The sequence below is a fragment of the Solanum lycopersicum genome, chromosome 3 (genome assembly GCF_036512215.1).
Source record: "Solanum lycopersicum chromosome 3, SLM_r2.1".
Lineage (NCBI taxonomy): Eukaryota > Viridiplantae > Streptophyta > Magnoliopsida > Solanales > Solanaceae > Solanum > Solanum lycopersicum.
Window position 1 is genome coordinate 45,931,170 of NC_090802.1, and position 17,628 is coordinate 45,948,797.

Sequence of the window (17,628 nt, forward strand, 5' to 3'; positions counted from 1 at the left end):
ATCATATCTAAATGAACTATGCAAACCTGATTCTTATCAATAAGATAAGTCGGCAACCCTTTTAGGGTTTGGTATTCTTTATTCAAAAGATTCTTTATTTTTTTTCTTTATGAAATGTTCGTAATGTTAAAATATTTTTTTTTATTTTGTTAGTGCCAACAGTTTTAGTGTGCATGTGAAAAATATTTTGTACAATAAAGAGGATTGACTTCTTCTTGTTAAACCATAGATTCTTTTGGTACATCTCATGCATACTCCTGTTACACTTAAATATATTATCTTGCATACATTCAAGATTAAAACAAAATCGAATTCATTATTTCATATGCATTGTGTTGTGACCTTTTAATTAAATTTAATTGCATTGCATTGTTTATTTAGATTTTGGCTCAAATGTTTGTTGCGGAAAAATTATGATTAATGTTTGATTTGAAAAATAATTGTAGGCCTTCTTCGACCCGTTTGATCTTTTCAAAGCCTACCAAATGACATTAATTGTTAGTATGTCCCACTTCCATCCTTAAGTCTATTCTTTAAATAACTAGATTTTTAGCCTATACCCTTTCTAAGTGCTCATACATACTATTCCTCTTTTGGCAAGACTTTCTTAACCACATTGAAGACATGCAAGTTAAAAAAGAAGATTCAATGTTCAATTTGTCAAATACAAAATTTATCAAGGTCAGTGGAAGTCAAGAATACAAAAATAACTTCAATACAAGAAGAAAAAGTTCAAAATTCTCCACTAGTTCAAGCAATTAATTTTTTTTTTTAAAAAAAAGTAAAAATCAAAATAAAATGCTCTAAACAAAAAGGACAAAATTCAGAAGGGGGAAAGCTCAGAAAAGCAATGCTTCAAAAGGAATCAAAAGTTCAAAATGAAGGGACAACAAAGAGAATCAAACGCTTAAAACATAACTAATGTTAAAAGCATCTTTTTAGTGAAATGGTCAAGAAGGGAATGAGTCACTTTTATCCCAAATGACTATCCTACCTGTCAATAAGCCTACATTACAAGCTATTAACAAGCCCTACATGATTCCAATTCAAATGTTGTGACGTTATTAGAGATTTACATGAAAGTCAAGCATATGGTATCACAATTACATGTGTTAAACATTTTTCTGCGTGTGAGTGTGCTTTTCCAGATGTTTTTAAATTAAAATACTTTAAATTTGTGCAAATTGAGACTTTATTTATGGGGAGGGTACTTGAAAAATGATATTATGTCTATTTCATAACCTATGTTTCAAGCAAGATGACCAAATATTGTTGTTAAGTAAGTACACTTGAGGCACCACCTCAATCCATAGGAATTACCTTGAAGACAATCTCAGTTGAAAGAGAAAGAATTGTGAATGTTTTTTGTACAATCGTATTGTTGGCTCTAACCAAGTTAAAATATGTTTTGTTGTTCATAAAACAAAAAGGGGTTCGAACCACGTTTCAATTGTGTTTGTCAACCGTTTCATTGTTGATCTTTGTTCATACCAACTTTGGGAGCATTTCATTGCTGATATTTGTCCATAAAAATTTTTTGGACCGTTTCATTGTAATTATTTGTCCATACCAACTTTATGGATCGTTTCAGTGTTGATAATTGCCCAAACCAACATTGTGGACCGTTTCATTGTTGAGATTTGCTAAAACTAACATTGTGGATCATTTCATAGTTAAAATTGTATTTTTAGGTCGTCATACCCTTCAATACATTTTTTTTAAAAAAATAGATCGTCTTTACATTTAAAAATGATATTATCTTGAATTTGGGTAGTCATACCTTTCAAAAAGACATTTTCCTTAAAAAATAATTTCTTATCGCAAATAAATGATTCATTTTAAAACTTGTTTGTCATATCATTCAACAAGAAACTTTTTTTTTTGTTATTTCATTTCAAATGGACATTTTTTTATTGATTCATGATGTTGTTAAGTTTAAATTGTTGAATTTGTTAATACCTTGTTCATATGAGGTCATATTTGCATAATTTATGTTGCATTTATGTTATACTTGTAACTAATAGTACTATTGCAGATTTTTTGATACATCAGTCATGTTAAGTTCAAGTTGGGTCGTCCACCTTTCAAAGAGACATTGAATTACCATCTCGTCCAAAGTGACATGTTACATTCAAGTTGGGTCGTATCCCTTTCAAAGAGATGTTTTGGGTTGAAACCTCGTTTAAAGTGACATTTTATATTCAAGTTGGGTCATCGCCTTTCAAAGAGTCATGTTGGGTTGTTACCTTGTTTAAAGTGGCATGTTATAATCAAGTTGGGTCGTTTGCCTTTCAAAGAGACACGTTTGATTGTCACCTTGTTAATGTGACATGTTATATTAAGGTACGTCGTCTGCTTTTTAAGAGACACGTTAGGTTTTCACCTCATTTAAACAGGCAAGTTATATTGAAGTCAGGTCGTCCACCTATCAAAGAGAAGTTGGACTGTCACCTCATTAAATATGAAATGGTATATTCAAAGTGGGTCATCCACCTTTCAAGGAGACATATTGGGTATTAACCTTCTCCAAACTAACACGTCAAGTTTAAATTTGGTCAACCATGTTTCAAAGAATCACATTGAGTTGTCACCTCGTTTAAAGTGACATGTTATATTCAAGTTGGGTCATTCACTTTACAAAGAGACGTTTTGGGTTGTCACCTCATTCAAAGTGACATGTTATATTCAAGTTGGGTCATCTGCCTTTATACGAGAAATTTTAAGTTGTCACCTCATTCAAAGTGTGTTGTAATAGACAATTAGGAAAGGATCAAGCAACATAAGTACTAACTAAGACATTTACGTTATGGAGGCAAGTTAAATAAACTAACTAGGAATTTTCCATAAAATTCAATAAGGATTATATAGAACTTAACTAAACAAATGCACTATTAAATAACTTAGAACCTGATAGTCAATGTACCGAAACTACTAATGATAACCAAGTCTAAAACAAGAAAATTCATAACACCAACTATATTAAACATCAAAGAACTAGTATAAGTCTAAAATGTCGACATAGACCCCAAGAAAATTCAAAACATCCCGTACAATGCTAGTTCACCCTTGTTGAAAAATGTCATGTACTCAATAAAAATAATAGCAAGTGTGTATCAGTACACAACCACCATGCACTGGTAGGATCATATGGCTATCCACATAAGTGCAACATAAGGAAGTCAAATAATATTGTAGTCACATGCATTATATCAACATATACAATATTATCAACATTTATGAACAACGATCAACTTCACATTTCTCAATTTACACAATTAGGTAGAGTAGTTTGTCCTCTCATGTAAACCAAACCCAAAGTATTAGTGCACTGGAACGTGGTAACCGATCCCATAGTTATGATACAACATAGAAATCCGATCCCATTTTCATGCGGGAATATGACAACCAGTATTAGTTAGTTATGCAAGAACATGACAATACGATCCATCCACACATATGAATCACAAGCACAAGTATAATTTCAAGTCATATAGTTGTTTTACGAAAAAATTTAGTAAAAAAATGACTAAGTTTAAGAAAATCAATAAGTCTTATGATTTAAGAAATCGATTTTAAAATCTAACAGAGCCACCACTAAAATTTTAGTAAAATTCAAGAAAAACATATAATTATTTTTATAAGATTTAAAATAGATAAAATCCATTGAAAAAGTGGTTCGAAGTTCAAATGTACATTCTGAGAAGGTGTTAAGCCTTTAGAATGCCCGCTAACTCGCGATTGACCGTCGATTTGACTAAATGTCATTTTAAAATAATTTTAAAAAATTGACCAAGTAAATTTCATTGTTTATATATTTATTTATTTATTATTATTTTCTAATTAATTACTTTAAGGGAAATTAAAGTAAATTTTCTAAAGGGAATAATTTAAAAGTCGACAAGACTAAATAAATATATATCAAATTTGGAATGTAAAAGAGAAAAGACTATTTCTGGGAATTTATTAAGTTATACCAAAAAAAAATGTTAGTCAATACAATATTAAATAAATAAAAAGGAAAGGAGAGAAAATTGAAATTGGGTCAATTTACCCAAGTCTCAAATCTGGTGGGTCTTACCCATTTTTAAACCTGTCAGAATCCACTTAAGGCTTTTAGACTATTTCCCTTTCCAAATTTGTATACACTCAGGTATATCCTCGTATACGGATCGTATTTTTGTTTGTATTTTGATATTTTTTTTATTATCCGCTACAACCTATATTCATAATATTTTATTCTGGCACTCTTTGGAAACCTGTAAATCATATTTCTGGCTGTATACCAACGTATGCAATAGGCATATCGCCTATTTTCATGCTTTCTGAGAGCTGAAAAATAGATGTTCATGTACATATTGTTGCTTTCAACGTGTACACCATTTTTCAGAAAGGTTTGCTGACTGAAAAAAATGGTTTGAACCTTCGTGGCTGGATAAGAGAATGCGAGGAAATTAGTATGGAGTCCAAGGTGAACTCGAATTGGCATCACATAAAAAAAACAAAGCAAAGGAAAAGAGAGATTAGCATGTAATTTAGAACAACTTAATCAACTAAGGACAGTATCATAAATGTATACAAAAACCCAACGCTCCAAATGATCAATGCATTTCTACCTTTAAGTACTAAAAGAAGCACATGGTTTGAAAGAGTAAAAAGGCAAAATTCTTAAGAGGAACACATACAATACAACCAAAACAATATCAACATAAAACTTTGAGAAAACAAATGCACCTATAGCTTATAAAATAAGAAAATATATTTTGAAAACACAATGATAAAAAACTCATATGAATGAGATATGTCCATGCCCAAATTAAAGACAAATTGGAGTTAAATCGACCATTTTTATAGAGAGAAAATTTTTAAAAATATGAAAAGAAAAACATTGATAATAAGTATATAAATCTGAGCATGGCCCAAATGGAATCAATCACTAACAAACTAGTGATAATCATGCTAAAGGATGGTGAAGAATTTCAAAGCAAAGTAATTACTGATTCCAACATTTTGGAAGGGAATAAAGCAAATTAAACATCACTACAGATTCTCCCGATCTTATCTTATCACAAAGGTCATGGCATATAACTGAACAATATATATGGGGAATTGAATACTAAACAAATAAACAACCCTTGTAACTAAACTAATTAGCTGAAAATTTTAAAAAGGTATGATAACTTATAAATAATGCATCCATCATTTCTTTCAACGTTCGGTTTTTTCACATTACAAACATATTTCTGCACAATGATATTTATACTCTCCATTCGAATCACTTCTTATATATTTTTTCACATTGATTTTCAACTTCGATATTACATTGTCTAGACATTTCTAGTGCATCATACTTACCATTTAGCAAATAGACATAGTCATTTCTAATGCAATTCTCAATAAAAGTAACAAATACTTTTTCCCACCATGAGATTATTTTAACTTCATATCATAAATATCAGGGTAAATCAATTCTAAGGGATTAGAATTCCTTTCAATGGATTTATAAGAATTATAAAATTCTTAGATTCCACAAAAACTTGACATTTTTATTTATTGCACTAAAAATTAGGCAAAACTTCTAAGTTGATCAGTTTTTCTTACAATGTTTTGTAATTGACATGACCCAAGTGTTCATGTCACAAACATTGACTCAAGCAAGTAAAAACAAATAAAAACATTGAGTTTTAATAATTTCCTTAAGATTGTTGTTCATCTTGTATTCTAAACATACTTAGAACAAAACTTTGATCATCTTTGTAAGAAAACAAAGTTTAAGAACATTTTCACAACTAGAAAATTAAAAGTAGTAGCGAAACTAGAATCTGAAATAGATTTTAAAAAAATATACGAAATATTTTTCTTAAAGAAGAATTGTTGTTAATATGTTTCTAAAGAATCTTACTGATTGGAACAAACTTTGCAGAAACACGAAGTTACAAAGTTTAATGAACCAGTGGAGAACAAAAGAATAGAAGAACTGAAATTAATTCACAAATCTAAAGTTTGTAAAACACGTACCAGAATCTGAAAATTTTTTAATAGGAAAAAGATCAAGTCCACTGAATTCACAGTGTCCCCTTAAGGAAATTATTCCCCTCTATTATCCGAGGTTTGATTTGGAATATGGCCTCCCAGGGTAAAATGATCCCAATCACCAGAGTATAGATACAAAAAACTCTGGTATCAGCAAACCACTCAACGGCAGTAAAGTACTCTTAGAATAATAGATTTAGTAGTTGAAGAAGAAGCCCATAAATTCTATAAAATGAGAGGAATTCCATCAATTTATAGAAAACAAAGGATAGTGTGAAAAGGTTCTTATTGTGCCTTATCGAAAAGGTCACAAAACTTTGGAAAAGTCACAATCTTTCAGAAAGGTCGTCATCTTTAATAAAAGTCACAACTTTTCATTAAAATCACAACTTTTCATAAAATTCACAACTTTTCATCAAAGTTGCAACATTTCATAAAAGTCACAACTCTTTATAAAAGTCCCAACTCTTCATTTTCCATTCACACCTTTTTAAAATACAACAATCCCTTGCATGAATGGGGAATGACTAGAAGACAAAGAAGCGAACAAGTGTATGTACTTAACAAGCAAGAATTAATTGCATCTGGATAAGTAGGTTTCCCCTTGGACTTTCCGTAGTGAATATATGTCGGATATACTCGGTCGATCGGTATATGCGGTATCTTTGAACCGTCAAAATTTGGTGTATACCTAGACAACCATATGTCACACAATTAACCCTTTTCCGTCTATGGTTCTTATGGTTTTGTTCGTTTTATCCATGAACACCTCCTGGTTTCATGTGTGTATAAAGAGATGGGCTTTTGACAATCATTTTCTTTGAAGCGGCTTACACTTCACACTCACATAAGTGATTTCTAACCGTGTTATTGCATAGATACACGATTTGTTCAATGATACGCTCAAACTTACTTCTCAAATAAGAAGTAAAGCGGTCATGTCAAGTAAATAACCCAACTAGTGAGGTTGGGATCGTTCCCACGAGGAAAATAGTCTAGACTAAACTTCAACCTGTTATTACTATTGTTTGGTCAATGACTTCCTTGGAATGTAAAATCATAAAAAGGGGGGGTGTCTATTTCTAAATGAGTGAAAATAAATATCGAACTTGAAAGAGACACTTAACAGCTTTGACAGTTGGATTTTAATCAATTAATCAAGTACCTAGGGTTTACATGTTCCCCACAGGTTCATAACTTGATAATTCTAACTATAACAATTCTTTCCTAGTATCTTGCATGCAAAGTGATAAGTTATGTATTTCTAAATCTTTGGTCCGGCATCTAGAAAATGTCACTCCGCACCTTGGTCCGGCTACTTGTTTTGCTATCCTAACCCTTATCCTTACCTCGAATTAAGGATCGTATTCGATATTTGACTAAGTTATTACCTCGTACCAATCAGTACTAGACTATTAGATAGTATACACTAAATCTATGTTTATAATTGTTTTCCTATTATCTACCTCCCTGGTCCGGCAAGTAGCATTAAGGCGAGTTCTAACGTTGGCAATCCGTTAAAAAGACTTCTACGCGAAAGAATTATTAATACATGCAAGACACTATTCTAAAATTGTTATTTTAGTTAGGGTTTATCTCATTATATGCCTATGGTTCCCACAACCCTAGTTATGGAGTTTAGTTACTCATAGCCTTAAACACAATATTCAAATATAGTAGATAAGAATTTATGTTCTTACTTCAATAAGAAAGAGTAAAATCCAAAAGTTTGCTTGATTAATCTCCAAAAATCACTTGCAAGAATCTCAAAATCCAACACTAATACACAAAGTTTAAGAATATGATGTCTAATCTAATAGAGTCTAACAATCTAGGAGTCTAACTATCTGCTGTCTAACCTCAAAATGAGGTTTTTCGAACTATTTATAAAAAAAACCTAATTAAAGAAGGACTCTGTTTGCTGGAAATCTGCCAAAACGAGGTTGGGTCGACGGACCACGCGATGGATCGTTACGATCACGACGGACCGTCATGGACTCCGTGATCCCATACTTATGCAATTTCTTCTGTTGCTCTCTTCACCACCCTTGACGGCAAGTATGACGGACCTTCATAGGCACAACGGTACGTCATAGGCACAACGGTCCACCGAGGGTCTCGTTCCAAAACACTTCAACTCTTAGAATCTGGGTACAGGGATTACTTCTCTGAACTTCATGACGAACCTGCAGGACGGACCGTCATAGCCACGACAGACCATCACAAGCTTCGTAACCCCACACTTGGTCAGACTTACCCATCTTCCTTCAGTAGCTTCACTACGCTTCCACCTAAGGACCGTCAAAAGCACGATGGACCAACATAAACTCTGTAGGTAGTCTCTTCTGCATTTCTTCGCTCAAAATCTCCACATTCAGCCTTGGACAGATTTCTTGCAGAATGAAGAGAAGCTTATATAAAAATTAGCACAAAAAAGGCTTTTGGACACACTAAACTTAAGGAAAAAGAATTAATTATACCGTGAAATCACGGTATATCAACACCCTCAACTTAAATTCGTTGATTGTCCTCAAGCGAAGCACTATGACTCACTACACAATCTTTGTACAATAGTATCCATGTTTTATTCATTGCAATCATTTGGCTATCAATCCCTATTAATCTCATCAAATCTATGCATACAATAACTATTAAGCTTGAATTTTGTGGTATCAAAACATGACACAGACTCACCATGCATTAACACCTATCCTCTTCAATTTCTCACCGAGGTGCTAACAATTTCGGTATTCCAACTAGTGTCCTCACTTTAAAACAAAATACTCATTTTTCACACAATGATTTCAGTTCGAGTATAAGGATTACTTTTCAACACTCGCTCTCAGAACAAAGTCACACTCATTCATACCTATTCCCATAAGGTTGCCCTTATTTTCACAGCCTTAAGTTCTCTATACTACCCTTAGGAACACGATAGGAATTTCTTAGCTAGTAACATAGGCTCAGGGTCAGGTAGGGTGTATTTAGGTATACATTAGTGATTTTTTGCCCTCCTTGACATATAGGCTAAACCTTCCACTTTCTATCATTTTATCTCGCCCAGTTTCTCATATTCTTTCACAGTCCTATTTCCTCTTCTATATTCATTTGTGTAAGTGACTCTCTTCTTTTCTTGTTTGTAATTCTTGTATATTAATTTTTTTCTTTACTTTTCTTTCAAAAAATTCTTGAGTCACTTTAATTTTGTTCTTTCTCTATCTTTGTACTTTCAAACCCACATTCCAGAGAATTTCTCATAACAGCCACCCTCAACTCATGGTTTTGCCATGAGTCAAGGTAAACAATACCCAAAGTTGGGTAAGGGCCATAACGAAGGTTGTTTATGCATTATCCACCCTCAACATATGCTTTTGGCATAAGCGGAGGTGCACATGTCCAAGGAGGGACCAGGGCCAACACATTGTTCCTAGAAAAGATCAGTTGGGGTGAAAAAGAATGGTCTAATTTTAAGCTCAAATTATTTGGATCAAAGAAGGATAAATTTCATTTGGTTTCTTTTATTTAGGATAGAAATTGGCTATATTGAATAAAGGGCTATGATCCTTTCCAAATAATCTATTACACCTTACTTTTAGCAGGACTAACCAGGCAAGTCCTAGGTCAGTACCAATAGTGGACTATTAAAATTTTCCTCACAGTCAATTGACATCTCATCATTATAGAAGATTATCAGACACCTAGTTCGAATTTAAGACTTAGGGTACTGCAATGGTGTAACTCTATTTCATGCTTAGAGCCACACAATTATCAGTTACTATGCCTAGTCATGCATCATTTTCCAGCTTATAAGGATATCATTTTAGCCATCATGCTCCAGAATTAAACTATGTACAAAATATATAAACATGCCGGTTCAACAAAAAGAAGTAATCAGTCTTTTGGGGAAAAAGAACACAGGCAAGAAAACACCAAAAGAGGATAGTGAATTGGGCTACTCTAACTTCACCTTAACACTCACTTTCCATTTACCCCACCCCCAACAAAAAAACATGCAGTTGTCCCCAATGCATCAAAATCTAAATACTAGAGTGGTAGGTGAAGCAAACCAGTGGCGGAAACCGCCGTCGATCAATAAGTTGGTGGGTCTGGTTCCCCGGATTCCAAGTCCTTTGCAATCTGGACACCCTCAGTGGTGTCCTCGGTAACAATCGTACCATCCGTAGTGCTTCCTGCTATCTCTACACTGCGGGAGCTAGACGCCCCTGCCGCTAACTCTGATGCTCTTATCTGGTGCGCCGCCTCCTCAGCAACTGAGGCTCTCCTCGCAGCCTCCATCTCTCTGTGCTCCTTCTTCCGTGCTCGCGCCTCGTCCTCTACTCGACCCTTATGCCTCTTGGCACTCTCTCTAGGGGGAGGTGGTGGATTTTCTGAAGTGGCAACAAGGACCGCCAACATTGTGTCCTCAGCAGGCTCGACAGAAAGGGGCTCTGACTCCAGCACCCTAGCCTCTAAGATCGTGTCGGTATCTGCACGAATACTGTCGACTGCAGCCTTAAGAGTCAACACATCCACCAGAGTTGTTGGTCGGGCTAGCACCCTCAAATCAAAGGTGTCCAAGCGTTGGTTAACCTCAGCGATCTTCCACTCTGTAAAGTGGACAATTTTCCTCTCTAGGCGCTTTTCGGACTCAGTAATAGTCTTCTGCATCCACGGCTGGATTTTATGAAGAAGTGTGGCAATTTGCGCCTCTAGTTTTTGGACCCTACCAAGCGGGACCAGTGCCCTTAGAGGGGTTGTGCGGGTAGTGTCATTGGACGCTGCATCTGTAGCTGTGCGGGCGTGGGCTACCGTATCAACAAGATCATCAGCAATTGGGGGAATCTCTGGACGGGACCCTCTGCATGGAGACAACTCATTGGCCTCATCTCTAATGAGGCCGATGTTAATAGTTCCCCGCGGGGTCTTAAGCTGATCTCTGTGCCATATGGGCACACCTGCGGACCCGCAGAGAGAAAATATCATGCACGGGAAAGGGTAGGTAGTAGTGACCTTGAATGCCCTCTTGTGCGTGACTACCTGTAGAGGCCATACGAAGTCCACCTTGAACCCGACTATCATCGACGCCATCAATACTGCTCGATCCCAGGTAACAATATTATCTGCAGCTGTGGGGGAAAAGTAGTGACGGACAAGCACCCACAAGAACATCGCCGTGAAAGTGAGGTTGGACTTTTTGATGGCCCCCTTGGGCACAGTCACCCAAGCTGCACCCTCTCCATCAACTGATAGGTGCAGGGCTATCTACCTCTTAGTGGTCTTTCTCAGTGATGGCTCACGCAAGAACTGGCCATCTTTAACTATCTGCCAGTGGTAGTCAAACTCGACAGTGAGGGGGGTCCGAGTAGCATCAACTCTCTCTCCGTATAAAAACTGACGTATGGCTGGCAGGGAAATATCAACCTGTACGCCCCGTACTCGGACCTGCTCCAGTGTGGCCTGTTTAGCGGGGGCAGCCCTCCTATCTATCTGTGATCGGAGAATCACTACGTAGGATGCTTAGAACTCTCGGACCATTTCTTCAATGTAGTGTCCCAACAGACGTGCTGTCCACTCCAAGCAATGCCTGGTGAAGAGATTGTGGATCTCAGGCATTGTCGGGAGACTCCTTATAAGGACCCGCCGTTCCAAGGTGAGTGTTCGAGTCATCACTCCTTTATCAGTCAGGAACTTGGCATCAGAGTAGACTTGAAATTGCCCGTCGACACACCACCGGTTGGGCTGGTCAGTGGCTGGGGTGGGTACCGGAACTGGTGAGCCTGATGTAGATTCTGAACTGTCAGCCTCATCAGACGAGGCCGACGCTGCAGCGGTGGCGGGTGGAGGAACCTCAGCAGAGCCGGAGGCTTCCTCGGACCATGATACGCCTATGGAGCCAGACGCTCCTTCTTCATTTTTGGCTGACTTAGAGAGTGTGCCGGTCAGTGTGCGCTCCTCATCAGACTGGAGGCAGTGACTACGCTGGACTCCACATTTTTGGGTGTGGCTCTAGGAGCACGTGTAGTACGGGAAGGTGTGGAAGTGCCTGGGGGCACATACTCAGGGTCATGCTCATCATCAGAGCCGATGACCATGCGGGTAGAGGGAGCGATAGACTTTGATTGCCCGCATGCGTAGATTCAGTCTTGCTTGGGTTCCATAGTAGATAGTACCTGTAAAGGATCAATATTAGTACGATAGTGGCAAACAAGACAAGCAAGACCATACGAAATAAAACATTGAAAATAGTATGTCATTGCTATAGAAACAGTGACACACAATGGGCCTAGTGACGGCTCGTCGTGACTATGACGGACCGGCATGAGGTCCGTCATGTGTTACTTGGACTATCTATATATAGAGTACCCTGAAGGAGATTCTCTGACTAGCATGACGGTATGTGCAGGAGGACCGTCACAGGCACGACGGTGCATTGTAGGTGTCCGTCGTAGGATACTTAAGAAAAATATGGTGACCCTTAGTAGAGGGGTCTCTGACCGTCATGACGGTCTTGCAAGATGGACCGTCATGGGTATGGCGGTCCATCACATGTGTCCATTGAAAGACACTTAGAACGAGTGAGCGACCCTTAGAAACAGGGTCTTTGATAACCATAATGGTTGTGCAGGACGGACCATGGTGAAGATGATGGTCCGTCACATGTTTCTGTTGGGAAACACTTGGGATAAAATGAAAGAACCTTTGAAACAGGGTCTCTGAAAACCAGAATGGTTGTACAGGACGGACCGTCGTGAAGACGATGGTCTATCACATGTGTTCGTTGTGGAACACTTCGGAAAAAATGAGAGATCCTTAGAAACGGGGTCTCTTACAACCGGAATGGTTGTGCAGGACGAACTGTCGTGAAGACGACGGTCCTTCACATGTGTCCATTGGGACAGGGTGCTAGAACTTTTGGAATAGACCCTACGACGGTCCTTCGTGGGTACGACGGTCCGTCATCGGGGTCTCATTCTGAATAACAGTGACAGAACTGGGGTACCCTATGCATCCCCGATGAACCCACATCAAACTTGTAGTGTTTTGGACCTACATTTGTCTATCCCAACTACCTAGGGAACTAGCAATGCAAAAGTACCTATGTCTAGGGTTGTCAACATGGCAATTTCAAACATTTTGAACCTAGGTTGGACAGAATCATATAAAGGAAACAACATACGACAAAGAACTAAACTAATACTAACTAATAAACAAAAAATGCAAGATAAATGAGTAGAAATTAGAGACACATACCTTAGAAATGGATAAAAACAAATAGACAAGTACTCGGTGGCTAGGCAGACACCCACAGCAGCAGCTCCGACTAGTAGATTAACACTTTTAGGGCTTTGGAGAATTGTGGGGGGCAATGATCGGTGGTTGATAGATGAATAGATTGTGGAAATTGAGAAAGAAAGAGTAATGGGAGAAATAATGAAGTCATGGGGTGAAATGAGGGGTTGGGGAGTTTAAATGGTGAAAGTTTATATAAAACTCCAACCGGGTCGGGTCGGGTATTCCTCATTAATCACGCGATGATTCCCCGACGACGGTCCATCGCAGTTGTGAAGGCCCGTCGTTGGTTCCATTGTGTGTGCCCTAGTTTGAAAATAACAGAAAAAAACATACCTGGCACGACGGATGCATACGACGGTCCGTCGCGGGCGCAACGGTCCGTCGATGTATTCGTTAGTGACTATTGTAGAGTAATTTTCTGCAAAATTTCCTGGTAATGTGCCTGCAAATTTAAAAATCCATTAGTAGAAAAATTCTACCTTTGCTAAAAAATGCGACAAGTATTGGGTTGCCTCCCAACAAGCGCCTAATTTGATGTCGCGGCACGACTGGGGCCACTTGATTACTAAAACTTCATCAATGGTATGCCTCGATCACTTTATTCGCCGATTCAGCATACCCAAAATAGATTTTTATGCAGTGTCCATTCACCTTGAACCGCACACCCTCCTTAGTTTCCAACTCAACTGCTCCATGAGGGAATAGTTGGGTAACCAAGTAAGGACCAGTCCATTTGAACTTGAGCTTGCCCGGAAACAAGCGCAACGTGGAATTTAATAAAAGCACCAAATCCCCGACCATAAACTCTTATTTTTCAATTGTGTTGTCATTGTACGTCATCATCTTTTCTTTGTATAGGGATGATCTTTCAGGAGAAATTCATCAAGTTTATTCAAGCCATTTAACCGTTTCTCTGCAGCTTCGTTCCAATCCATTTTTACCTTTTTCATAGCCCACGTGGCTTTATCATCTAACTCAACCGGAAGATGAAAAACTTTACCATATAAAAGTTTGTATGGAGACATACCTATGGGAGTCTTATATGCTGTCCAGTAGGCCCAACGAGTATCATCAAGCCTCCTTGACCAATCCGTTCAACTAGCGTTCACTGTTTTTGACAATATCTGTTTGATCTCCTGATTCGACAGTTTAACTTGACCACTAGTTTGATGGTGGTAAGAAGTGGCCACATTATGGCGAACCCCGTATTTCTCCAATAACCCCTTGAACAATTTTTTGAAGAAGTAGGAGTCCCCATCACTAATAATTGCCTTTGGGGTGCCAAAACGAGAGAATATATTCTTTTTCATGAATGTAGTGACACTCTTCCCTTCATTGTTTGTAAGGGCTATGGCTTCGACCCATTTAGATACATAATCAACTGCTACTAGAATGTACTTCATTCCATGAGAAGTCACGAAAGGGCCCATAAATTTAATACCCCAAACATCAAATAACTCAATCACAAGAATGGGGTTTTGAGGGATTTCTTGCTTTCATGAAATACCGCCATCTCGTTGGCATCTGTCACATGCTTTAGCAAACCCATGAGCATCTTGATGAAGAGTTGGTCAATATTAACCACATTGTAATATCTTATGAGCAGTTTGGATACCACTGTGATGTCCACCAACAGTTGAGGAATGGCATGCCTACAACACACTCAACATCTCACATTCTGGCACACAACGTCGAATAAGCCGTTGGCAAAAATCCTATACAAGTATGGTTCATCCCAAAAGAACTTCTTCACATCGTACATGAACTTTCTTCATTAATGAAATGACAAGTCTTGTGGAACAATATCACTAGCCAGATAGTTCGCAAAATCTGCAAACCATGGGATCAAGTGTTGAGAAGCAACCAATACATGTTCATCGGGGAAAGTATCATCAATGTCAGTCTTATCCCCTAACTCTCTCATAGCTGCATCCTCTAGACGAGACAAGTGATCAGCAACTTGATTTCCAGTTCCTTTTCTATCCATCACTTCAATGTCAAATTCTTGTAGAAGTAATACCCAACGAATCAGTGTATGTTTCACATCCTTCTTCGCCATCAAATATCTCAATGTTTAGTGGTCAGTATGCACTATAACTCTAGTACCTAGCAAATAGGTGCGAAATTTCTCAAAAGCAAAAACTACTGCAAGGATTTCTTGCTCAGTCACTGTGTAGTTCTTCTGAGCTTCATTTAGTGCTTTACTAGCATAGTAAATGGTGTGAAGGATGTTGTTTTTTAAATTCTATAACGATTTTAAAAAAATATACGAAATAATTTTCTTAAATAAGAATTGTTGTTAATATGTGTCTAAAGAATCTTACTGATCAAACATACTTTGCAGAAACACGAAGTTACCATGTTTAATGAACCAGTGAAGAACAAAAGAATAGAAGAACTGAAATTAATTCACAAATCTAAAGTTTGTAAAATACGTACCAGAATCTGAAATTTTTTTAATAGGAAAAAGATCAAGTCACCTGAATTCACAGTGTACCCTTAAGGAAATTATTCCCCTCTAGAATCCGAAGTTTGATTTGGAATATGACCTCCCAGGGTAAAATGATCTCAATCACCAGAGTATATATACCAAAAACTCCGGTGTCAGCGAAGCACTCAATGGAAGTAAAGTACACTTAGAATACTAGATTTAGAAGTTGAAGAAGATGTCCATAAATTCTATTTAAAATGACAGAAAATCCCTCAATTTATAGAAAACAAAGGATGGTGCGGAAAGGTTCTTATTGTGCCTTACCGGAAAGGTCACAAACCTTTGGAAAAGTCACAATCTTTCAGAAAGGTCGTCACCTTTCATAAAAGTCACAACTTTCCATAAAAATCACAACTTTTCATAAAATTCACAACTTTTCATAAAAGTCACAACTTTTCATCATATTCACAACATTTCATAAAAGTCACAACTCTTCATAAAAGTCGCAACTCTTCATTTTCCATTCACACCTTTTTAAAATTCAACAATTGATATATTAGACAAAATTAAACGAGTTTATTACCTCTTGTTGTGCAGCTATTTTGGGATGGCTGACGAGCTTGGAGGACATCGTCTTCCAATGACTTTAATGGGTTTAGGTGAACAAAGAAACAAAGCAAAGGATCCAAACGAGCTTAAAATCCCAACCCTATGCCTTTGAGACCTATTCTCAAATATTTGAATTTAAATTTTTTTTGTAGCTTTCTGCTTTCTCTTAAATTTCGACTAATCTCTCAAAAAAAATTTCTTTACCCAAAATCCCCCCCTTAAAATTATGAAGAAGATGGGATAAAACTAGCTGAGAAGAGGGGCTGATTTTTTTTTGGGGGGGTAGGGGGGAGAAGGATATTATTGGATTCAAAATTCCCATCAAAAATTTTAATTTCTTCAAAAGATTAGGTTGAAAGCGGGAAATTATGCCATTCTTGTCCCATTATTCAACGGAAAAATAATTTAAGCCGCTGGATTTAGAGTGAAGGACAAAGTAGCTTTAAGATTTAGACACCTTTCTATTCAGGTATGAGCGGAAAGGATGAAGCGCGATAGTGAGAGGGCACACATGATGGATTCATGTTGCTGGGTTGCAGACGGCTGGTTTGCGACTGGAAATTCTGGTTCGGTCTCACTTTGCACGTGAAAGGAGAAGAAGAACATGTACTCGATTAAAATGGGTTGTACGCTTTTGATGGATCTTATTTTTCGAAGAAGAAGAAAATGTGTTATAGGGCTCGAGTTGTATATGGTATCGTTATACTAATGTAGGCTGGGAAAGTATTGTATTGGGTTTTTTCTTTTTTATGGGTTGGGTCAGCTGCTGTTGTTGCAATATTTTGGCTGAAGAAAAGAGATGGTCTAGAACAAGAATGGAAAAATAGGTTGGTTGGAAATAGGAAAAAAGGGAAAGACAAAAATGGGTCAGATTTGTAAAGGCAAAATGGCCATTTGAATTGCAATTATGACGAAGGGAAATTAAGAAGTTAGACCAATTGAGTTTAATTAGTGAATTCTGCGAAAGATTACATAAGACGAATTAACATTAATTAATGAGTTTTTTATTCTATACAAAATAAATTAATTAACCTAATTATAAGCTAGTGATTAAAAAATAACCATAATTTAAACTAAACTAATTTAATAGCATACTTACTAAAATTAAAATCTTTCTTAGATGATTTTCAAATATTTATGAAATATACCAATAATATCTATTAATCTATATGAAAATAGATTATCTAATTATCAATTATAAAAATCGACTAAGATTACTTAAAATGACTTTGGAATGTATTTGAATTTTACAAAACTAATAATTC